Source organism: Ascaphus truei, chromosome 15 (assembly GCF_040206685.1).
Source record: "Ascaphus truei isolate aAscTru1 chromosome 15, aAscTru1.hap1, whole genome shotgun sequence".
Taxonomy (NCBI): Eukaryota; Metazoa; Chordata; class Amphibia; order Anura; family Ascaphidae; genus Ascaphus; species Ascaphus truei.
This window is the reverse complement of record NC_134497.1, coordinates 4,219,453-4,245,201: the sequence shown is the minus strand read 5'-3', so window position 1 is coordinate 4,245,201 and position 25,749 is coordinate 4,219,453. Positions and strand designations below refer to the sequence as shown.

General features: G+C 47.0%; 1 protein-coding gene across 1 annotated transcript in view; it reads right to left on the bottom strand.

Moving 5' to 3' along the window:
- The window catches only part of HNF4A (hepatocyte nuclear factor 4 alpha), a 130,482-nt gene that overhangs the window by 66,897 nt on the left and 37,836 nt on the right, over window positions 1-25,749 (bottom strand). The gene's annotated exons all lie outside the window — the stretch shown is intronic.

Below are 25,749 nucleotides of genomic sequence, written 5' to 3'. Positions count from 1 at the left end.
AATGCCCACTTTTAGTGGCTATTTAGTGACAAAAGGAAGCAAACATTTCTCAGCTCCTTCAGCGGCGGAGAGGCTTGCGAGCGAGCGCCATATTTAAGAGTCCCCGCACAAAATGTTGATTTCTTTACAGCAGTATTTCTGCAAAGTAGAACATTTAGAAAACTTTTCCCTGTGAAACGTGGTGAGGAGAAAAGAAAAACGGGGAAGAAAAAGGCAATTTTATTCCCAAATCCGAAAAAGTTTTCTGATAAGTTAAATCTCTAGCTCAGGGGGCGGGCCAACCCCAGTCCTCGGGGGCCATCAACAGGGCAGGTTTTAAGGATATTCCTGCTTCAGCACAGGTGGCTCAATATGTTGAGCCACCTGTGCTGAAGCAGGGGTATCCTTAAAACCTGAGCTGTTGGTGGCCCTTGAGCGCTGGGGTTGGCCGCCCCCTGCTCCAGTTTTATCTCAGCAACATTTCGTTGAGTTCCAGGGACATGAAAGTGCTTCTCCAATTCGTACTCATTTTGGAGCATGTTTAATAACCCGTGCGAAGCCATAAAGCCCGGTCCAACCCGTTCCAGCAGAACCACACTGAGGCATTCCCGTACATTTTAGGCCCCCAGTCCAACAAATGAGAACCAGAAAGATGGAAGCCCTCTACTCAAAAGCAGAACCGAACCCTGTGGATACGGTTCTGGAAACGGCACGGGGACCAGTACCCACATGGACCTTCTGCCCTACCCAGAACCTCAGGCCCACCTGTGCCAAGCCTGATTTGGATCCAGGGCACAGCTCTCGGGGAGCTGAGGACTTGCGGGATGAAGATGGCTTCTCGATTCCTGACATCAGGAGGCAGATCTGGGCCATGTGAGCGCTACGTACGTGATCACGAGGACCCCAGGGCAGGAACGCCTCAACTTAATGTTGTAAAGCTCCTATACCATGTGTACATTTTTGGAGCCTACATACACACAGCCTTTGCATGCCCACCCTGGAGCCCACATGCAAATCAGTGCCGTGTTAGCCGATTAACATCTCTTGTTCCCCTCAGAGATGGGCTTTAATGAGGTCGGAAAACATGGTGGGAAAAACTGAACTGGCTGAAGGTTTCCTGTTGACGGTGCAATCCCCGTTAGCTCTCAAAAACTCAATTTGTTAGAAATGTGGCTGGCTTTCCTGTGATCGTGTTTACAGCAATGATTTGGCTGATTAATTTGTAGGGACATGAGGTTGGGGAGAGTGTTTGTCAGGCAACTGTTTCCTCTACCCATAACCCACCCTGTCCTTGTCAGAGAGCCAATAAAGATAAGGGAACAGAGATAATGGTAAGCTCTTCTGCACACAGTGATATCACAGGATAGGGAGTAGTTAGAGCGGTGTTTTTTAACCTTTTTTTGGTTAAGGAACCCTATAATTATATTGTGAAATTCTGCGGAAACCCCAACCCTCTCTAATAGTGTGTCTGAGATCAGATGCAATGTAAGGAACCCCAACCCTCTCTAATAGCGGATCTGAGATCAGATGCATTGTAAGGAACCCCAACCCTCTCTAATAGCGCGTCTGAGATCAGATGCATTGTAAGGAACCCTCTGTAATAGCGCGTCTGAGATCAGATACATTGTAAGGAACCCCAACCCTCTCTAATAGCGTGTCTGAGATCAGATGCATTGTAAGGAACCCCAACCCTCTCTAATAGCGCGTCTGAGATCAGATGCATTGTAAGGAACCCCAACCCTCTCTAATAGCGCGTCTGAGATCAGATGCAATGTAAGGAACCCCAACTCTCTCTAATAGCGCGTCTGAGATCAGATGCATTGTAAGGAACCCCGACACTCTCTAATAGCGCGTCTGAGATCAGATGCATTGTAAGGAACGCCAACCCTCTCTAATAGCGCGTCTGAGATCAGATGCAATGTAAGGAACCCAAATCCTCTCTAATAGCGTGTCTGGGATCAGATGCATTGTAAGGAACCCCAACCTTCTCTAATAGCGCGTCTGAGATCAGATGCATTGTAAGGAACCCCAACCCTCTCTAATAGCGCGTCTGAGATCAGATGCAATGTAAGGAACCCAAATCCTCTCTAATAGCGTGTCTGGGATCAGATGCATTGTAAGGAACCCCATCCTTCTCTAATAGCGCGTCTGAGATCAGATGCATTGTAAGGAACCCCAACCCTCTCTAATAGCGCGTCTGAGATCAGATCATATTTAGGTCAGTGTTCCTGATATATCCTAGGGAGTTTTTTATACACGTGTATATATACACACATACATAGTGGCGAGAAAATGTTTGGGAACCGCAATGATAATTACGGAAATTCCATAGTTTTTCCATGATAACCTTCTGGAATCAAAACTAGTCCTTTCTTAAATATTCAATACGATTCATATTAACCAATTCCATGTCTTTTGAAACAAAATAATGTGTGAATTAGACAAACAATGCGTAATTAAGAGTCAGGGTATGTGAAAAAGTAAGGGAAACCCTGGTTTTATCAGCTAAATTAAAGGGGATAATTAGAATCAGGTGATTAAATAATTAGGTAGATCCTGAGGTGTGAGTTTGGGAGGCCCCACCCTATATAAAGATCAGAAACTTTGTGAGTTTGGGAGGCCCCACCCTATATAAAGATCAGAAACTTTGTGAGTTTGGTTTTCACCATCCAGGTGTGTGGAAACACGTCATGCTACGATCAAAAGAAACCACTGAAGACCTCAGAAAAGCCGTTATTGATGCTCAGTCTAGAAAGGGTTACAGAACAATTTCTAAGGATTTGGGGCTCCACTATTCCACTGTCAGACAAATGGAGAAAGTTCAAGACCACAGTTACTCTACCCAGGAGCGGTCACCCTATCAAAATCTCCCCAAGAACAAACAGGCAAATCATCCAGGAAGTCACACAGAACCCCAGAGTAACATCCAATGAGCTGCAGGCCACTCTCGCCTCGTCTAATGTGAGTGTTCATGACTCAACTGTCAACTAGAAAAAGACTGAAGAAGAATGATGATCATGGAAGGATAGCCAGGAGGAAACCACTGCTCTCTAAAAAGAACATTGCTGCCGTCTGAAGTTCGCCAAAGAGCACATAGATGATCCACAAGACTTCTGGAACAATGTTCTCTGGACAGACGAGGCAAAGGTAGAACTTTTTTGCTTCAATGAGAAACATTATGTTTGGGCAAAACCAAAACTGCATTCGAAAAGAAGAACCTCATCCCAACTATCAAGTACGCTGCCTCAGGACCTGGCTCGCCATCGTTGACACAACCACGAGTTCTGCATTGTATCAGAAGATTCTAGAGGAGAATATTAGGCCATCCGTCTGTGCGCTGAAGCTGAAGTGAAAGTGGGTCATGCAGCAAGACAATGATCCTAAACATACAAGCGGATCTACAAAACAAATGTATTGACGCCGTCGCGCGTAGTAGGAGTGACGCGACGTCTTGGTCGCGATCGCTGGAAGTCACTTCAATTTGATTTTTCCAGCGAACGCAGCGTGACGTCAGCGTCGCCGGCACTGTAAGCGCGGCCTTACACTCAGAAGAATGGGAGACGGATTATACTGAGAGGAATTAACACCAGGAGAGAGAAGGAACCAGGTTTAACATCGCAATACCAATATCAAACAGAAGGATTCCACTCAGGAACAGAATAATATGCAATGCAGATACCATAACGTATGTGAACGTCACCGCCATGTTGTACTATTTTTGTATGTGAGTATTTATCTTCAGAATAAACGTTCCTTTTTGTGTGCTAGTTCTGTTATGCTGGAGAAATCTATAGAAAGCAACACAAGGGACATTTTGCACGATGGTCCCGGAGATCAAGGGGCAGGTTTGCGTCTATGTCTGGATACAATTGGACGCCATATTAAATCAAGATGGCGGACTGAACCTTTTTAAAACTGCACAGATTGTAACTACATTCGGCAGGATTGTAGTGTGTGTGTGTGTGTGTGTGTGTGTGTGTGTGTGTATTTAATGGTTCTGGAGCTATGCTCTGACAGACAGACACACAGGCTCTTTTATTACCATACATATATACCCTTATACACAGACACACCATACACAGACAGATACACATACTGTGTATACTCAGTTGTTAAAGTGTACTTAAGGTTTGTAAGCAAACCGTTTAAAAGTCTTGACATTTCTAAGTTAAGGTGACTCGCAATCTTAACTGCCCCCCCCCCCCATGCTGTGCTGATGTCACCGTACATGACATCACTGATGACGTCACTGATTTCTATGTTTTTGCGCCTGATGGAAAAGCTAAAAATACATAGTTTACCCAACAGCATTAGAATAAAAATACATAATTTTTTTGCCATTAAGAAACAATTTTTTTTTAAATCTATTTATAAATCTCATCCTTTTTTTGGTTTCTTAGAATTCCCCCGAGGAACGTTCGGGAAGTTTCAGATAACAATATAACACTCATAATTATTTGATTTGTGCGAGTGATCCCCCCGCAGCATGTAACCGATTCACACCCCTCCTGCAAATCCCTCTAGTAAGTAATCATTTTGTTCCTCAGTGGAGCGCAAATCTACAAGGATATAAGATTTAGGAGACCCATATAATCACACAAAAATCAATAACCATTGGCCTTAAATCTCTAAATAAATGATATACCTAACCTGCTTTTCATCTCTAGTAAACTAAGCTAATAGACCAGAACGGTGTTATCCTTATGGAAACAACACTATTTCTAATTAAGGAAAGCTTAAATGTTAATCTGTAAACCATTAACCCCTATTATCCTCAGTCCTGTTACACAGTGTGTGCACACATCAGCGTTCACACTAACACAGGTGTGTAAAACGGGCTGTTGCCCCCCTATTATGAATTACTTTAAAGGTGCAATTCCAGGTAGGGCTGAAAAAATAATAATAAAGGCGATGCTATGTGCAGTAAGGGAGATCTCAGGAGGTGATGTAGGTAGACAGTAAGTTACGTGTGGACGTTGCACTAGGGGGATAATATACATAGAACATCGGGACATCCCCACGCCAGCATCTTAATGCGCAGCCACAGGGCAGCACAGAGGAACGCTTCCCAACGCACGCAGAGAAGTGACACAGCTGGTGATGGACGCTTTCAGCTCGCTATATTCACGCTCAACGAGATTATATAGATATATATTATTTTATTATTGAGACAATACATCGTCGTTGTAGAGGTAAAAGTCAATAACTACATTCTTTTAATACTGGAGAAAAGGTGATTAATTTTGGTAATTCTGAACTATGACTGAATAGGCACCTCATTAGGGTGACCAGACACCCCAGTTATTAGCTCTCTTTCTCGGTGTCCCCAAAATTTTACTAAATGTCCCGGTATCATATTGTATTTTGGGTGGGGGAGGATTTTCTTTGTATTTGGGGGGGGAGGTATTATATTTTGGGTGGCGGGGGGTATTGTATTTTGGATAGGGGTGTATTATATTGTATTTTGGGTGGCAGGGAGTATTGTATTTTGGATAGGGGTGTATTATATTGTATTTTGCGTGGCAGGGGGTTGTGGGGGGGGGGGGGTATTATTGTGGGGGGATTGTACGGGTATCTGAGGGATTTTATGTGTGTGTTGAGGGGGGAATGAGTGTGAGGGGGTAATTCAGTGATAGCAGAGGAGGGGAGTGTGAGGAAAGAGGGGGTGGAAGAAGAAGGTGGAGAATGAGTGAAGAAGAGAGGGGGGAAGAGTGATAGACAGAGGGGGGGGAAGAGATATACAAGGGGAGCAAGGGGGATAGAGGAGGGGGCTCGCGTGGAGGTGTAAAGGCAAAGGGGGGACAGTAGAAACTCTAGTCCTGAGCCCCGGGAAATCTGTCTGAGGCCCTGATACTAAGTGCCTGTATTATAGAATGCCAGACCTTGTGAGCGTCCCCACGCCAGCCGTCTCTGCTCACTGATATACGCATACGCAGCGCAGTATCCGTCTTTTCATTGCTACCATTGATATTCGGGTTTCCCCTGTCCTGTTTAGTGACTAACTCTTATTGATCAGGATACAGTATACAGCGACTCTGATCATAATTACCCAATCATTACCGGATTCTAGTAACCACACACAGGAGACACAGAGCTCGCCCGAGCCGCGGACCCTCCATGTCTGCCATAAACTGAGCAATAACAACAGAGACCTTTTATTCAGCGAGTGAACGCTCCCAACTGGGAGCGGCGAATAAATCCCTTCTGTAGTATTAGATAACAGTGACTGTTTATTTCATTCAACTCTTAACGCCATTTTTAATGAGTTTTAAAGCAGCCTTTGATTCCTATAGCAGGTTTAGCCACTTCCTCAGCAGTGCAAGATCTTTGCAACACTTCCCTGTTTGGGATCATTTGTTGCCAATATTCCCAGCAGTTTGAGCTGCAAACTGTAACAATAGATTATGATGCCTTAGTAATATAAGGACAGATTGTAGCTGTGGAGTTACACTGACTGATTCGGCCATTATGTTAGGCATACAATTCGTATTTTTACACATTTATAACAGGAGTACCAAACGATTGCCAGCTTAGGTAAGAATGTAGAATTATACACTGTCACACGCTTTACATATACAGATAAGAAATTTAAAAAAAGGGGAGAATGTCGTATTGCAGCTTTAACTGGCAAAAGTTCATATTTGTTTGGCTCCCTCATGATCAATATAGTTACATAATATATACTGTATAAGGTTTAAAAGATATGTGTCCATGGAGTTGAAGGAAAGTTAACATTAGTGAGCTGATATCCTCCTATATTTGTATTTATAAAGCAGACAAAAAAAAAACAATGAAACAAATCAGGCAATGAAGTCTCATAATAACCGGGAAAGTAATAATTCCTGACAGCAATCAGATTTCTCCCTGGATCAGCGTCCTTCCTGGGTGTCACTTACTGGTATATCCCTGTATACCTTTCCTTTCTCAGGGCCGCTTGTCATGGGGCCCAGGACTAGAGTTTAGACCGGGGCCCCCCCGCGTCTCGGCGGCCGTGCAAGCCCCCGCTGTACACACCCCACCTCCTCTATTTTCCCCTCTCCATGTGTATTTCTCTCACTCTCCCCCACCTCCTTGTTCCACCCCCTCTCTCCGCTATCACTTAATTACCCCCCTTTCATTCAATCCCGCTCCCTCAATCTCCCCCACAATAATTACCCCCCACTCCCATACATACAATGCAACACACATACACATAAAATGCAACACACACACCCTTTGTAACTGACATAACCTTCCCCCTCCACCTCACATCACCTCACCCCCCCCTTGTACCTCACATCACCCCCTTCGTACCTCACCCCCCCCTTGTACCTCACATCTCCCCTTGTACCTCACATCACCCCCCCTTGTATCTCACATCACCCCCCCTTGTACCTCACATCCCCCCTTGTACCTCACATCACCCCCCCTTGTACCTCACATCCCCCCTTGTACCTCACATCACCCCCCCCCTTGTACCTCACATCCCCCCTTGTACCTCACATCACCCCCCCCTTGTACCTCACATCACCCCCCCACCTCACATCACCCCCCCCCCCCTTGTACCTCACATCTCCCCTTGTAACTCACATCACCCCCCCCCCTTGTACCTCACATCCCCCCTTGTACCTCACATCCCCCTTGTACCTCACATCACCCCCCCTTGTACCTCACATCACCCCCCCCCTTGTACCTCAGATCCCCCCTTGTACCTCACATCACCCCCCCCCCCCTTGTACCTCACCCCCCCCTTGTACCTCAGATCCCCCTTGTACCTCACATCCCCCTTGTACCTCACATCACCCCCCCCCCTTGTACCTCACCCCCCCCTTGTACCTCAGATCCCCCCTTGTACCTCACATCACCCCCCCCTTGTACCTCACCCCCCCCTTGTACCTCACATCCCCCCTTGTACCTCACATCCCCCTTGTACCTCACATCACCCCCCCTTGTACCTCACATCCCCCTTGTACCTCACATCACCCCCCCCTTGTACCTCACACCCCCCCTTGTACCTCACATCCCCCTTGTACCTCACATCACCCCCCCCTTGTACCTCACATCACCTCCTCCGCTGCCCCCCGTGCACTGCGTACAAGCCGCAGAAGTTCCAGCGCGGGGGGCGGGGACAGCACGGGAGGCCGCAACAACAGCGGAGAGAGGCGCCTGCTGCAGCGGGGGAGGAAATCTGCAGCCCGGCAAACGGACACGGAGCGGCACCGGGACAGCTGGGGCCCGGACAGAGGTCAGGTCCAACTGTCAGCGCCGGCCGGGCCCCCCGCAGCCTCCGGGCCCGGGACAGCTGCCCCGGCTGTCCCCCCCTGTTGGCGGCACTGTCCTTCCTAATAAGAATGTTTCTGCCACCGCAGTCTCCGCGGGTAATAAATCCCACATTTTCACTGCCCTTATTGTAAAAAAACCTGTCTTGGTGAATATAAATATCATAAAATATAGTAGTTTAACCCAGTACATGCTTTACATATACAAATAATAAAACCATTAAAAAAAGAAGTTGGAGAGTGATATTGCTCCTGTAATGTTGCTATTTAGCTGCCCTATATAGTCCCCACGCGGTGAAAACGTCACTGTGCAACATTGTATACACTATCAGTAACGTGTGTGTGTGTGTCTGTGTGTGTGTGTGTGTGTGTGTCAGTCACTGTGTGTGTGTCTGTGTGTGTGTGTGTGTCAGCCCAAGATTCAAAGTGGCCCAGTTTTAAGTGGCATGGTCGAGTTTAACAGGGAGTTTAACAGGAGGGAAACAAGGGGACTACAGAACACCTCGGGCCCTCAATCCTGGATGTGAACTTCCCTGGAAAGGTGGGGATTTTCTATCCCAGACCCACATCTCAGCACTAAACTACGGCCGCCATGCTGCTGCTGCTATTTATATTCGCTCTGACCTCGCTTCTTTTCAAAATACACATTTCTTTCTACCAGCCCCATGTCTCCAACTCTATTCATATATCTCCATCTTCTTTACCCCTCAATAAAAAACACCCCCACAAATCCTCTCTTCACCCTATCTACCCCTTACCGCTGCTGGGGATCTCCCCTAAGCCTGAAGCCAGACATACACACCTGTTCTTACCCACGCCTCCCTGCCATCTCTTCCCCTGTAAATGGTGTTAACCTTTGCATTTAACACCCATCTACAGCACTTATTCCCTCACCTGCTGTCTCTGTAAGTTTCCCCTCAAACCTCTTAGATTGTAAGCTCTTCGGGGCAGGGATTTCCTTTACCATTGTCTGATTTTTGCTGCACTTATTGTATTTTTAAAATTCCCTGTACTGTATTCTTTGTGAAGCGCTGAGTACACTTTTGGCGCTATATAAATAAAGACATACAATACAATACTGTGTGTGTGTGTGTCTCTGTGTGTGTCAGTCACTGTGTGTGTGTGTCAGTCACTGTGTGTGTCTGTGTGTCTGTGTCAGTCACTGTGTGTGTCTGTGTGTGTGTGTGTGTGTGTATGTCAGTGTGTGTCAGTCACTGTGTGTGTGTCTGTGTGTGTGTGTGTCAGTCACTGTGTGTGTGTCAGTCACTGTGTGTGTGTGTGTGTCAGTCACTGTGTGTGTGTGTTTGCGCCTTGAACAGACTTTTTCTGATCAGTAACTATTGTCCCCACCACTGCTACAGATATTTACATTCCCCTTGTATTTCTTCTTATCTGTGTATTTAAAGCGCATGACAATGTATTATTCTACATTCGTACCTGAGCTGGCAATCGTTGGTTCTTCTGTTATAAACCTGTCACAATCCTGATTGTGTGCCTAACAAAATGGCCACCTTTCGGAGTCACTCGGCAGCTACAATGTATTCTTATATTACTAAGGTAACATTATCTATTGTTACAGTTTGCAGCTCAAACTGCTGGGAACAATGTCAGCAAATGATCACAAACAGGAAAGTGTTACCAAGATCTTGCACTGCTGGGGAGGTGGGATAAAGCCTGCTATAGAAATCACAGGATGCGCAGTATAGAGTTAAATTAGAAAAAAAAACAGTCACAATTATTTAATACTACAAGAACTAATTTATTTAAAAAACATACACAATTTGACATGTTTTGCCGCTTTATAGTGAGTGTGCGTGTCCGTGTGTTCTCTGATTGAGCCACCTGTGCTGAAGCTGGGATATCCTGAAAGCCTGACCTGTTTGGGGGAGGGGGGGGGGGGGGTGGAGCTTGTGGACCGGAGTTTTGGGGCTTCTTACAAATCGCTGTAGCATCACTGGATATTGTGACACAATGTAATAACTGTTCCACACGGAAGCTTATTCCGGCGAATTGCAGGTTACAGGATGTACGCGAACCTTTCTGGAAAGGGTGTGGAGCAGAAGAGGTGTGGGGCGTTTATGGTTTGATTAAGGCATTCCCTATTTCCCCGAGAGTACTGCGACTGAGCCACCTGTGCTGAAGCAGGGATATCCTTAAAACCTGCTGGCCTGTTGGTGGCCATTGAGGACTGGAGTTGCCCACTCAAAGCAAGATACAAGTAAGGGTTGAGGACCAAACCTTTATTCATAACCCTTTGAGCCACCTCACAAAATGAAGCAAATAAGATGATGTTTTCTTTGAAGCATCTTGATAATCCTTCCAGCTGTATTATTACTGGATGACTAATCCAAACCGTTCTATTTCACGTGCATTTTATTGTAAAAAGCAGATCACAGCGGAGTGTATAAACCTCCAGATATCACAGAGATAATATATTCCCTGACTTGGGTATAGAAAAAGCAGCAATAAATATCCGTGATTTTGTGTGTGCATATCAGCGAGTTTCTATGTATAACAATATTCAGCAGCGAGAGATAACAATGGGCCATTTAGATTTAAATGCATAGCAGATGGGGAAAAACAATCTTTCACACCAACACGGAGAGGAGAAATATCCATCAGATGTGACGCGCTGCGGGTTCTGCGTTATCTTTTTAACAAGCTTCTTTAACTAAAAGGTGAAGGGTTCAGCTGATGAGGACTTTTAAAGTAGATAATCATTAAAGACGCCCTTGGACACGCAAAGCAGGAATGTGTACGGCTTGCAGTTTAAAAGTGCAGTTCCACTCATGAACTAACCATTGGCAGTAACGTGGTGATGGTGGGACAGTATTACAATTTGGCGATTAAAGCCACAACAACAAAAAAATAATCAGATGAGTATTTTTAAATAATTTTAGAAAGTCCTAAAATGTTCTTTTATTTTAGTTGACCCATATAAGGTATATTCATGAACGGGTGATCTCTATGAGCAGTAGGAAATGAATTTGCATTGGTTTACATTACAAAAGAGGCGTCTGAGAGGGGATATGATAACTGTATGTGGATATATTCCGGGGACAGTACAAGGAGCTTTCATAATAGCTATTCATCCCACGGGCAGTACTAAGGACTTGGGGCCATCCCTTAAGGTTGGAGGAAAGGAGATTTCACCAGCAACAAAGGAAAGGGTTCTTTACAGTAAGGGCAGTTACAGTGTGGGATTCATTACCCATGGAGACTCTGATGGCAGATACAATAGATTTGTTTACAAAAAGGTTGGACATCTTTTTAGAAAGGAACGGTATACAGGGATATACCAAATAAACATGGGAAGGATGTTGATCCAGGGAGAAATCAGATTACGATTATTGGAGTCAGGAAGGAATTTATTTTCCCCCTTATGAGTTATCATTGGATGATATGTCACTGGGGTTTGTTTGCCTTCCTCTTGATCAATTAGTAAGTATAGATATAGGATAAAGTATCTGTCGTTTAAGTTTAGCATAGGTTGTACTTGATGGACGTACGTCTTTTTTTCAACCTCATCTACTATGTAACTATGTAACTATGTAACTATGTAACTATGTAACTCTATGCTTTCAATAATGACACATGCATTTGAATGTGGCGTGCCACTTTAGTTTGTGGCACTGATAATATCCCAAAGCAGCCGCCTGTGCTGGTTGACGCTGTTTTTGGCTTAATATAATCTCTCATTGCCCGTTCCAATGCGGTTTAAAAACTGATGCTTTGTTCAGGAGATATAAGCGTTTGTAATATTATGCGCCCGGGACAAAAAGCCCCAAACAGATGAGGGGGACGATGGTCTAAAAGACCCCAATTGAATGCATTCGAAACCTTAAGCAAGGGGTGCTCCTCCTGTCCTCCCCCCAACCTCTCTCCCAACAGGTCTGGCTTTCAGCACAGGTGGCTCAATCAGACCCTGCTTCAGCACAGGTGGCTCAATCAGACCCAGCTTCAGCACAGGTGGCTCAATCAGACGCTCAGTCTTTGGGCGACCCGCTCACGTGAACCGTCCGACGCGCGACAGAAACAAATATATTTGTCTTCTGGTAAATGGCGTCCTGGCGCTCTGCAGCGCGCGCTCGGTGGCCTGCCTCATGGCGGCGCGGCATCCTAATCACGCTGCCCGCGCCGTGGCGCTCACCATGGATACAAAGCTCTGACGTGTTGGATATTGTGCCGCGACCTCCAGCGCTTTGCAAAACAATCCCACAGCGGCGGAGCAGGCAAGTGCTGAAACCACGAGGCCTACGTGGCACATCAAAGCGTGGCATGTGCAGATACTATGGCGCAAATTTACTTAGTGGCTCTATGCCACTTGACTGGGCCATAAAGTGTTGTATGGAGTAGCAAGGAATAGCAGTGCTTAGCAGACACGGGCCTTTGTGGCATTGCTTCAGATACATACTATGACTCGCTTGGCGTCAATGTATCAAGATGGTTTGCTCATATTTTGCGCCAGTGAGCGATTTGGGGTGTGGTTATAGGAGTCAGGGGAGGAGCTAGTCCGCACCATATTATAATGAGATGTATCCCCATTTGTGACTATAACTGGCGCACTTTTCCTCTCGTTGAGGGAACGCACGATGTCTGAAGTGCTGGTAACGTTTGCTCCTGAGAGACCTGCGCCAAATATAAGAGAGAGGAACAAACTCGGCACGTATGTCTCTGGGGCAGAGGTACAGTGGCGCAAATGTACAAATTCGCCGCACTTCGGTACGTACCGGGTGCCGCACTGCTCCTTTACGCCGCCTCACTCCAGCTTCAACGTCACGGCGTCAAATGAAGCTGCCACGTCACACGGCAACGTGACATCACACGGGTGTCACATTGCCATGGTAACGTGGCCTCAAGTTGTCACAGCAATGTGACACCCCGTTGCTGTGGCAACGCGACGCTATCTTACATCATGGAGTAATTTGACGCTACAACGCTGAAGGAAAGAACGTTACAGAGGCGCCACGCTCTCGCCCGGCGATCAGTGGGGAAAAGAGTGGGGCTTCTGTATATGGAGGAGAGGGGGGGGGGGTGTGGAAAGGGACATTTGTCGCCCCCAAATTTTGCTGCCCTAGGCCCCGGCCTAATGGGTACTCCGCCACTGCATAGGTAGATGAGGTTGGAAAAAAAAGACGCACATCCATCCAGCCCAACCTTTGCTACATTTATATGACAGATACTTTATCCCATATTTGTATTTACAGTATTTTGATCTAGAGAAAGGCAAAGAAAAAACCCCAGTGTCACATTATCCAACAATGCCCCAATAAGGGCAAAAATATATTTGACCCAGAGGAACATTTGTGCTCCATGATTTAGAGCAAATTGCGCGATCTTGGTACATATCCAACTACTGGACGGATTCACAAAGCCGCGGTGCAGAGTATTGCGCCTGGATCCGTTAGCGCCGGGTCGGACGGGCATTACCGTGCAGCGTAGCTTAGTGAATCTGCCCCCCTGTGCTCAATGGCTTTACTTATCTGAGCTGGCAACAGCACGGTTAATAAAATAGCGTTGCAAGCAAGCAGGAAACCTAATCATAGATTCTCGAGCCCGATGTACCTTTGAAGGACTTTACTAGATAAAAAAAGGGCTATTTATAATACAATTGCCCCAATAAAAACGATGCGTGCTGAAAAAAATAGAAAGCAAGAAGAGGGTTGAAAAATCCATTTGCGCATTTCCAAATCCGCTCATACGTTGTTCAAGAACGCTTCACGCGGGGGGGGGGGGGGGAGGGGAGGGGGGAATATAACCTATGTAAATACTGACAAGGTCACTGAACTCAGCTCTGATCTGTGGTGTAATTGGCCACCACAGAATGGAAAAAGTCGTGGTTTTAACCCTATTGCTGTCGGAAGACTGGCAGTATCCGAGTGCTGCCAGTCGTCTGGGCCTGCTACCAGGCGACGGCATGTGGTGGCGTTCATGTGGTTGGCCGGTGACGCCAACAGAAGTGGAGGGGGATCCATTTTTGATCTGCAAGGAGCAGTGAACGTGATCCCTCTCCCCTCCCGCCCCCCCCCCCCCCCCGCTTCCTTCCTTGAAGATGAGCCAGGGTAGCAGCACTATGTTCCGTGTAGGTCAGGAAGATTCCGGGCGTGTCAACGCTCATGACATACACGGAACGTCATAGAGGCGGCTGTCTAAGGCCTCGTCCAGGGTGGCGCTGAGCGGGCGCCCGCGCTGGCTGCAATGAAACACATTGCTGCAATGTGTGTGGCCAGCGTGAGCGAGCGCCTGCGCATGCACGGCGCTTAGCTGCTTGCAGAAGCAAGCACATTTGATTATGCCGCTCGCTGGTGCGACACGTGAGGGCTTAAAGATACAAAAAAAAAAACAAAAACAGTTAAACATTGGAAATATCTGATCATTTTTAGTTCTCTATATTTCAAACCGATGATTTCATTGTTAACTTGTCAAAGACTGAGCCACCTGTGCTGAAGCAGGGATATCCTGAAAACTTGGCCTGTTGGTGGCCCTTGAGTACTGGAATTGGCTAACCCCTGTTTCAGCGAATACGCCAAAAGATCCGCTCTCTCTCATCTCAAGAAAGATACTCCTGGCAATGTGTGCAATGTTCGCAATGGCCACCGACGGCACGCAGTGCGCTTGCCGAACGTGTGAAATCCGCAAGCTCCACAGGAGCGAACATTCACGAAAACCGAGGGGTGCAGCTGCCGAGGGGTCCAGCACTTTGGGCTCCCCATTTACGTAAAGGCCACATTATCGGGATCCTTAATAAAATAATTATATTATTATTATTATTTCTACTTGTTTTCTGGGGGAAGTTGCGTTCTAGTCGGAAGAGGAGGAACATGTATGTCGTTTGCATATCACGTGACCAGGATATGCCAGAGCGGCCGGGGCACCATGCGGTTCCGACACCCTCAGACACTCGTGGGTGGTTGCTATTATTATATTATTAGAAGTGGCATGCAATGCTCCCTGCTTTGTAGTCTTCGATTTGGCGTGATTTTTTGGGCAAAGCTTTCCAAGTCATTCAAGGCAAAGGAACTCTTTCAGGACCTCTGGTATCAGTGTGTGCACAGTTTTAAATTGATATTTCATCATATATTTCATAGATAATTGGTAGAGTCATAACTTGCATTGCACGCCGTGATAAGACTGGTTATCAGAATAACACGCTGATAGCGCCAAAGTGAATCATCCACGTGACTTACTGGTATCTCTTTAAATAACTTAATATATAAGCTCTTTTTATGCTGATAATTAAGATCGGTGATACTTCCAGCCAAGTAACTTCAGTATCATGTAGAGCTGCATATATCGGTCACAGTGTATATAATATTATATTACTAAGTGTTGGCTGCTCAGTGCAGCAGTGATGTTGGTCACAGGAAGCCCCATACTACATACACTATATTCAAAGGCGAATAACGTAACGTTAGGTCAGATTTCTCTCGGAAAGAGCATTGTATTAACTCGGGGGTTTCCAACCTTTTTTGGTTAAGGAACCCCAACCCTCTCTAATAGCGCTTCTGTGATCAGATGCATTGTAAGGAACCCCAACCCTCTCTAATAGCGCGTCTGAGATCAGATGCATTGTAAGGAACCCCAACCCTCTCTAATAGCGCGTCTGAGATCAGATACATTGTAAGGAACCCCAACCCTCTCTAATAGCGCGTCTGAGATCAGATGCATTGTAAGGAACCCCAACCCTCTCTAATAGCGCGTCTGAGATCAGATGCATTGTAAGGAACCCCGACCCTCTCTAATAGCGCTTCTGAGATCAGATGCATTGTAAGGAACCCCGACCCTCTCTAATAGCGCGTCTGAGATCAGATGCATTGTAAGGAACCCCGACCCTCTCTAATAGCGCGTCTGAGATCACATGCATTGTAAGGAACCCCAACCCTCTCTAATAGCACGTCTGAGATCAGATGCATTGTAAGGAACCCCAACCCTCTCTAATAGCGCGTCTGAGATCAGATGCATTGTAAGGAACCCCAACCCTCTCTAATAGCGCGTCTGAGATCACATGCATTGTAAGGAACCCCAACCCTCTCTAATAGCGCGTCTGAGATCAGATGCATTGTAAGGAACCCCAACCCTCTCTAATAGCGCGTCGGAGATAAGATGCATTGTAAGGAACCCCAACCCTCTCTAATAGCGCGTCTGAGATCAGATGCATTGTAAGGAACCCCAACCCTCTCTAATAGCGCGTCTGAGATCAGATGCATTGTAAGGAACCCCAACCCTCTCTAATAGCGCGTCTGAGATCACATGCATTGTAAGGAACCCCAACCCTCTCTAATAGCGCGTCTGAGATCAGATGCATTGTAAGGAACCCCAACCCTCTCTAATAGCGTGTCTGAGATCACATGCATTGTAAGGAACCCCAACCCTCTCTAATAGCGCGTCTGAGATCAGATGCATTGTAAGGAACCCCAACCCTCTCTAATAGCGCGTCTGAGATCAGATGCATTGTAAGGAACCCCAACCCTCTCTAATAGCGCGCCTGAGATCAGATGCATTGTAAGGAACCCCAACCCTCTCTAATAGCGCGTCTGAGATCAGATGCATTGTAAGGAACCCCAACCCTCTCTAATAGCGCGCCTGAGATCAGAGGCATTGTAAGGAACCCCAACCCTCTCTAATAGCGCGTCTGAGATCAGATGCATTGTAAGGAACCCCAACCCTCTCTAATAGCGCGTCTGAGATCAGATGCATTGTAAGGAACCCCAACCCTCTCTAATAGCACGTCTGAGATCAGACGCATTGTAAGGAACCCCAACCCTCTCTAATAGCGCGTCTGAGATCAGACGCATCGTAAGGAACCCCAACCCTCTCTAATAGCGCGTCTGAGATCAGATGCATTGTAAGGAACCCCAACCCTCTCTAATAGCGCGCCTGAGATCAGATGCATTGTAAGGAACCCCAACCCTCTCTAATAGCGCGTCTGAGATCAGACGCATCGTAAGGAACCCCAACCCTCTCTAATAGCGCGTCTGAGATCAGATGCATTGTAAGGAACCCCAACCCTCTCTAATAGCGCGTCTGAAATCTGATGCATTGTAAGGAACCCCAACCCTCTCTAATAGCGCGTCTGAGATCAGATGCAGTGTAAGGAACCCCAACCCTCTCTAATAGCACGTCTGAAATCTGATGCATTGTAAGGAACCCCAACCCTCTCTAATAGCGCGTCTGAAATCTGATGCATTGTAAGGAACCCCAACCCTCTCTAATAGCGCGTCTGAGATCAGATGCATTGTAAGGAACCCCAACCCTCTCTAATAGCGCGCCTGAGATCAGATGCATTGTAAGGAACCCCAACCCTCTCTAATAGCGCGTCTGAGATCAGACGCATCGTAAGTTACCCCAACCCTCTCTAATAGCGCGTCTGAGATCAGATGCATTGTAAGGAACCCCAACCCTCTCTAATAGCGCGTCTGAAATCTGATGCATTGTAAGGAACCCCAACCCTCTCTAATAGCGCGTCTGAGATCAGATGCATTGTAAGGAACCCCAACCCTCTCTAATAGCGCGTCTGAAATCTGATGCATTGTAAGGAACCCCAACCCTCTCTAATAGCGCGTCTGAGATCAGATACATTGTAAGGAACCCCAACCCTCTCTAATAGCGCGTCTGAGATCAGATACATTGTAAATTCTTCTGTTTTTGACACAATTTTCAAATGACCTGAAGATTGCGGAGAACTCTTTTGGGGCGCCCGGGGACCCCAAGGGTTGCTAGGATCCCTGGTCCAAAAACATTAACTATTAGCCATTAGTGACCGGGACCTAAAGGCGCATATCCACAGAAGTCCATTAAGGTTAACACAGGGGCTTATCATTACTGTATATATCATTACTGTATATATCATTACTGTATATATCATTACTGTATATATCATTACTGTATATATCATTACTGTGTATATCATTACTGTATATATCATTACTGTATATATCATTACTGTATATATCATTACTGTATATATCATTACTGTATTTAAAGCTGCAGTTCAGGCAATATCCGGCATGTGGTTTTTTTTTAATAAATCAGTTCTGTAGTAAGAAAAAATACTTTTAGCATTTTCTGTTTTAAAAAACAACAACTTTGAAAGACCAATTGTCTTGTATTCTATTTTAACAAGCATGCTTGTTCCTATAGCAACGATTTACATTCCCCATATTTAAAGATGTCGCCAAACTTTGCCGATCAATAGACGGAGAACGAATTGACCGGCAGCTATGCAGTTCTTTAGGTAATTAGAGATTGCCCACATGAAACTATTGAAGTAAAAAAATAAATAAATTAAAAAAAAAAGACCGAACTGCAGCTTTAAGACATACCTAAACCCGGCGTTACTCCCATGCGGAGTAGAGAGCAAGAGTAATACACCTTCCAAAATGCTCTTCTATACAACACGTGGAGAGATGCCCCCTAAGGTGCCTGGGAGATATGCTAATTTAGGTGTGTTCCCAGGTATCTCTGCACCCTGCTGTTTTTGCTCTTTGTCAGGGTTAGGGCGTAACCAGGGCCGCCAACAAGGGGGGTGAGCTGGGCACGTGTCCCGGGGCCGTGGTTGCGGTGGCTCGGGTCAGCTTCCAGCACATACCGGCACGAGAAAGGTTTTGTATATATTTGGCGGTGTTTAAAAAAAAAATGTATTTGGGGGTTCTGTATGTATTTGGGGGTTTGTATGTATTTGGGGGGTGGGGGGTTTGTATGTATTTGGGGGGTGGTGGCTTTGTATGTATTTGGGGGTTTGTATGTATTTGGGGGGTGGGGGGTTTGTATGTATTTGGGGGGTGGTGGGTTTGTATGTATTTGGGGGTTTGTATGTATTTGGGGGGTGGGGGGTTTGTATGTATTTGGGGGGTGGTGGCTTTGTATGTATTTGGGGGTTTGTATGTATTTGGGGGGTGGGGGGTTTGTATGTATTTGGGGGGTGGTGGGTTTGTATGTATTTGGGGGTTTGTATGTATTTGGGGGGTGGGGGGTTTGTATGTATTTGGGGGGTGGTGGGTTTGTATGTATTTGGGGGGTTTGTATGTATTTGGGGGGTGGTGGGTTTGTATGTATTTGGGGGGTTTGTATGTATTTGGGGGGTCAGGGTGTTTGTATGTATTTGGGGGAGGGAGATTTGAATGTATTTGGGGGGATTAAAAATTAAATCCGTTTCCAGCCAAAAGAGGAAATTACAAACCCACAAAGGGGTTAGTAGCGGTTTTTCGTGGTGTGCGCCGCCCCTCCCCCCAAAAAAAATAATAATCGTATGTACAGAGCTGTGGTAAAAAGTTGTCTCTTGGATCTTCACGATAACCGTTAAGTCGTTAATGCCCCTTCCAGGGGAGCGAGGGTTATTTCACAAGTGCCAGAGTGCGGGATGTTTGTATGTATTTGGGGGGTGGGGGTGTTTGTATGTATTTGGGGGGTGGGGTGTTTGTATGTATTTGGGGGGTGGGGTGTTTGTATGTATTTGGGGGGTGGGGTGTTTGTATGTATTTGGGGGTGGGGGGTTTGTATGTATTTGGGGGGTGGGGGGTTTGTATGTATTTGGGGGGTGGGGGGTTTGTATGTATTTGGGGGTCAGGGTGTTTGTATGTATTTGGGGGGTGGGGGTGTTTGTATGTATTTGGGGGGTGGGGGGGTTGTATGTATTTGGGGGGTAGGGGTGTTTGTATGTATTTGGGGGGTGGGGGTGTTTCTATGTATTTGGGGGGTGGGGGGTTTGTATGTATTTGGGGGGTGGGGGTTTGTATGTATTTGGGGGGTGGGGGTGTTTCTATGTATTTGGGGGGTGGGGGGTTTCTATGTATTTGGGGGGTGGGGGGTTTGTATGTATTTGGGGTGGTGGGGGTGTTTGTATGTATTTGGTGATGGGGTTTGTTTTTTTTTTAATGTATTTGGGGGTGGTTTATTTTGTATGTATGTATTGTGGGGGCCAGGAAATGAGTGGGGTAATTGATGAAGAAAGGGGGTGTAAGAGTGGGGGTGAGGGGGTAGGAGTGAGATGGGGGAAATAGAGGGTGCTTGCGAGGTGTGAAATCGGGTGGCTCGCAAGACCGCTGACACGGGGGCCGGGGGGAGGCTGGGACGGCCCTGGGCGTAATAAATACTTAACGTTGCATTATCGGAAGCTAACGCAATGTCGCGATATGGACGCGGAGCCTTTGCTAATGATATAACGCCGTTGCTTTTGCATGGAGTTAGCTTTTGTGATTGTGTGTTAACCGCAGGGGAAATGATGTTGGTTACTGTTTTAGGTGATGTTACGAGTAAGGGTGCCAGGTGACTTCTCCAAAAATACTGGACACAATGGTACATATCCCTCCTCCCCCCACGCTGTTTGCTCCTCTCCTTAACCCCGCCCTCAGGCTCATGACACCTCCTCTTGATTGGCTACATTACCCAATCAGGATGGAGGAAGCTGCCCACCCCCCTACCAACAGCCCTGCTCTCTCCCTGCTCCGTGAAATCCCGCGGCCCCCCAAGCCGGTCAGGTCACTATGTCCAGAGAGTTAATACCGGTATACACATACACGCCCAGAGAGGTAATACCGGTATACACATACACGTACAGAGAGGTAATACCGGTATACACATACACGCCCAGAGAGGTAATACCGGTATACACGTACACGCCCAGAGAGGTAATACCGGTATACACATACACGTCCAGAGAGGTAATACCGGTATACACATACACACGTCCAGAGAGGTAATACCGGTATACACATACACGCCCAGAGAGGTAATACCGGTATACACATACACGCCCAGAGAGGTAATACCGGTATACACATACACACCCAGAGAGATAATACCGGTATACACATACACGTCCAGAGAGGTAATACTGATATACACATACACGCCCAGAGAGGTAATACCGGTATACACATACACGCCCAGAGAGGTAATACCGGTATACACATACATGCCCAGAGAGGTAATACCGGTATACACATACACGCCCAGAGAGGTAATACCGGTATACACGCCCAGAGAGGTAATACCGGTATACACATACACGCCCAGAGAGGTAATACCGGTATACACATACATGCCCAGAGAGGTAATACCGGTATACACATACACGCCCAGAGAGGTAATACCGGTATACACATACACGCCCAGAGAGGTAATACCGGTATACACATACACGCCCAGAGAGGTAATACCGGTATACACATACACACCCAGAGAGGTAATACCGGTATACACATACACGCCCAGAGAGGTAATACCGGTATACACATACACACCCAGAGAGGTAATACCGGTATACACATACACGCCCAGAGAGGTAATACCGGTATACACATACACGCCCAGAGAGGTAATACCGGTATACACATACATGCCCAGAGAGGTAATACCGGTATACACATACACGCCCAGAGAGGTAATACCGGTATACACATACACACCCAGAGAGGTAATACCGGTATACACATACACACCCAGAGAGGTAATACCGATATACACATACACACCCAGAGAGGTAATACCGGTATACACATACACACCCAGAGAGGTAATACCGGTATACACATACACGCCCAGAGACGTAATACTGGAATACACACACACACACACACACACACACACACACACACACACACACACACACACACACACACACACACACACACACACACACACACACACACACACACACACACACACACACCAAAATTGCTGTAGTGTTTTTCAGGCCTAACTGACAGTAGTTAAATCTATCACACCGACGTGCCATTTAAATAATAACACAGGTGGCGTTACAGCGCGTGGCTGGGTTAAGTGGCACTGCACCATTAACCTATGATCCCGCAGGCCGTCTTTGATTGAAGGAGCGTACATTTCAAGTTATATTCACAAGATAAAGATCAAAAGTTAAATGAGCAGCTTAACTTTCCTAACGTTCGCCATTGCCCCAACGAAATGCCAAACTCCAGTTTGCGGACAAAGTCCTGCAGGCTGCAGAATATGGATCTCCGACCGCTGACCAAACTCCGTTTCAGGGAACTACCTACTAATTCTTGTTTTTGAAGTTTGCACTTAGTTTGGTGACGGGACGTGCTGGGATAACATCACAAGCTCTGGCCGGAGTCGCGGGTCGGAACCCTGCTGCTTTTAAATGTAGCACCCTGGATCTACTCTGTGGCTACCCTGGGGAGGTGAGTTTCTAAATGTAGGTTTACTTGGACATAACAAATACCAGAAGAACGAAGAGATCCGTGATCCCCGTCACGGGACTCCAAGCCCGATATGAAATAAAACGTGGCTTTTATTGATAATTTTTTTGAAAATATGACAAAAGTACGATTGGATTTGATCAATAAAAGTTACATTTATTATATATTTGTCTTGAGCAAAACAGCAGCATTAGAATGATCAAAGGGGTAAAAATATCAGTTTTTTCCTGATAAATCTGGTGGCGTTTTTTTGTCCCAGACGTTGATAAGGGGGGACGCCCCCCCCCCCTGTGATAATGGCTTCCGTGCTAGATTGGACCTGCTTAGCACGGCATTGTGAGCGTGAACAAGGCATATACCAGGGGGGGCTCAACTCCAGTCCTCAAGCCCCCCCAAACAGGTCAGGTTTTCAGGATATCCCTGCGACAGCACAGGTGGCTCAATCAGTCCCTGCTTCAGCACAGGTGGCTCAATCAGTGGCTCAGTCTTTGTCTGCACCACCTGTGCTGAAGCAGGGATATCCTGAAAACCTGACCTGTTGGTAGCCCTTGTGGACTGGAGTTGGCCACCCCTCTGCCCTATGTGGATATGTGTAAAAGTTACGGGCGAGGTTGCGAGACGGGCGAGGTTGCGAGACTGGAAACATACATCACGACATAGTCAGAGTTGGCGGCGATGCGCCGAGATTAATCTGATAATCAGCCGAGTTCTCTGAAACCGCTCGATTCGCCTTATGCGGAGTCTGTAAACAGCACGCGTTTCGCTCGCTATCTGGCGATATTTCTCTGAAAAAACCTGGCGAAATTGCAAAAAATGGAAGGCGAACGTGGAAATATTATTGGCCCTGAGGCCTCGCGACCCTGGAGAAAGAAACGCGACACGTTTGGCGACAGCAATGTGCACAGTGCTGTACATCTTTAGCTCTCAGTACAGCCACCTTACCCCGCTGTACAAACTTGCCCATATAACAGGGCCCAGCTACATAGTAACTATATCCGCCAGCTGGCTTCCTGTGCTTCCGTCTTATTGGTGAAAAGGGCTAGTTTGCTAATGATTTCTGCAGTCTGTTTTGTGCTGAGAGATTAACAGATCCAGTTCACTGCGGGTCATTCAGTTCTGCTTTAAATTGGCGAGAAGCACAGTGTGCTGGCGATGTCCACATTGAGTTCACGAAGGTTCAATGCTTGCAAAGTAAATAGCATTTTGTGGCTTCAGCGATATTAGTTTGCATTGAAAAGTAAGGATCAAACTGCAATGTAAATTAAATAAAAAGTCGCAGCCAAACATATGGCCCCCCTTTATTTTCCCATGGATAGGTAGCTGGGGGTCTCCGGAGCTGAACCGTGTTCATTCCAGCTCCGGGGGGGGGGCCCCCTGCACCTCGAGATACTCACCGGGAAAGGTAGCGGCGGTACGTCTGTGTATTTAAGTCGGAAGGCGCAGTAGATGACGCCGACATGGCAGTTTCCTATTGGACCGTGTGACATTGGAGATTTATACCGCTAAATACAGAACGTAACCTGCTATTATTTGCAATCCCCACGTTTTAAACCTCTTTTTGGAAAGGAGCTTTGCTTTTGAAGATTGGGGGGCGGGGGGGGGGGCAGTATCTTTAAAGCGGCAATCAAAGCGGGTGATGTTTTTTTTAAACAGGATTAAAGCAGGGGGTCTCCGGAGCTGAACCCCATTAATTTCAGCTCCCGGGACCCCCTGCTCCCCAAGATACAGACCTGCGTAGGGGGCGCCGGTATCTGCTCAGCTATGCGGGATCACCTAATCAAGTTTCAAAGCTCTCGTACCCTGCCGGCCAATAGGAATCTGTGACATCATCAGGTTCCGCTTCCTGTATGCCCATGTGACATGGGGGGGCTTTAAACTTTGCTGAGATACCGGCACCCCCTTCGGAGGTCTGTATCTCGGGAACCAGGGGGTCCCCGCAGCTGAAATTAATGGGGTTCAGCTCCGGAGACCCCCTGCTTTCATCCTAACGCAAAAAAAACTATTGCCCGCTCGGATTGCCCCTTTAACATGCTTTTATGTGCTATTTATGTTGACTTTTAATATTTTGAAATGCGCTGTCACAATGTCCGAATCATTGTGTACCCCAACAATGAAAAGCTCCTATCAGGAAGAATAAGAGAGACCCCCAAACTGCTGTTCAGTGGTGGTCCGCATATTCAAAGGCGCAATGCCACACAGTCGCCCAGTTGAATTTCTTAGGGGTCTCTAGATGGGGAAGTGTTTGCCAAACATGTGTTTTCTTTCCCCTTATCCCCCCCCCCTGTCCTTATCAGGGAACCAGTAAAGATAAGGGGAGGTGGGGAGGGAGGGGGGGACCCTGGCTATACAAGTGCTCGCTGATCACACAATGACATCACACAGTGACATCACACAGAAGGGAGCAGCCAGGGGAGATCACACCCCTCCCAAGTCTCACTATATCCTTTAAAGTGCCACAGCCACGCCGGCAAAGCGAGGTCACATGTCCATGGCGGCCCCCTGACACGGAAATAGAAGAGGAGGAGGGGGGCTGCTCTTCCATCTCCCTACACTGCAGATCGCGTTCCGTGCCCCGTGGCAACGCAGGGCGCCATCTCCGCTGGAGAACGGGCAGGCCCTGGCGCGTGAGGCCCCGGAGAGCTACACCCCGTGAATATAATATCCCGGGGCACCCAAAGGCTTACAAATACTAATGTGTCAGATTTGGGTCAAAATGGATCATTTTCCCAGATCAGCACCATTACGTCCCTGGCATTATTCCCCTTGGGACCCGGGAGGCTTCGCCCCTTTAACCACGAATTAATTTCCATTTACTTGGACACCTATTATATATGCTGAATGGGAGCAAAGTCTTCTTCAGCATGGGACAGCGGCAATCCCCGCTAGCACCCAAGTCAGGGGTGGACAACTCCAGCCCTCAAGCGCCACCAACAGGTCAGGTTTTCAGGATATCCCTGCTTCAGCACAGGTGGCTCAATCAGTGGCTAGGTCGAAGGCTGCACCACCAATGCAGAAGCAAGGACTGATTGAGCCACCTGTGCTGAAGCCGGGATATCCTTAAAACCTGACCTGTTGGTGGCCCATCAGATTGGAGTTGGCTACCCCTGATCTAAGTGTACTAACGGCAGTGACATGTATAATAGGGATATATCTGGGTGGCAGATACCTTTTATTTAAATTAGTTTGTTAACATGCTGAGACTTAGAAGGGGTTTGATTTCTCTCTCTCTCTCTCTTCTCTCTCTTCTCTCTCCCCTCTCTCTCCCCTCTCTCTCCCTTCTCTCTCCCCTCTCTCTCCCCTCTCTCTCCCCTCTCTCTCCCCTCTCTCTCCCCTCTCTC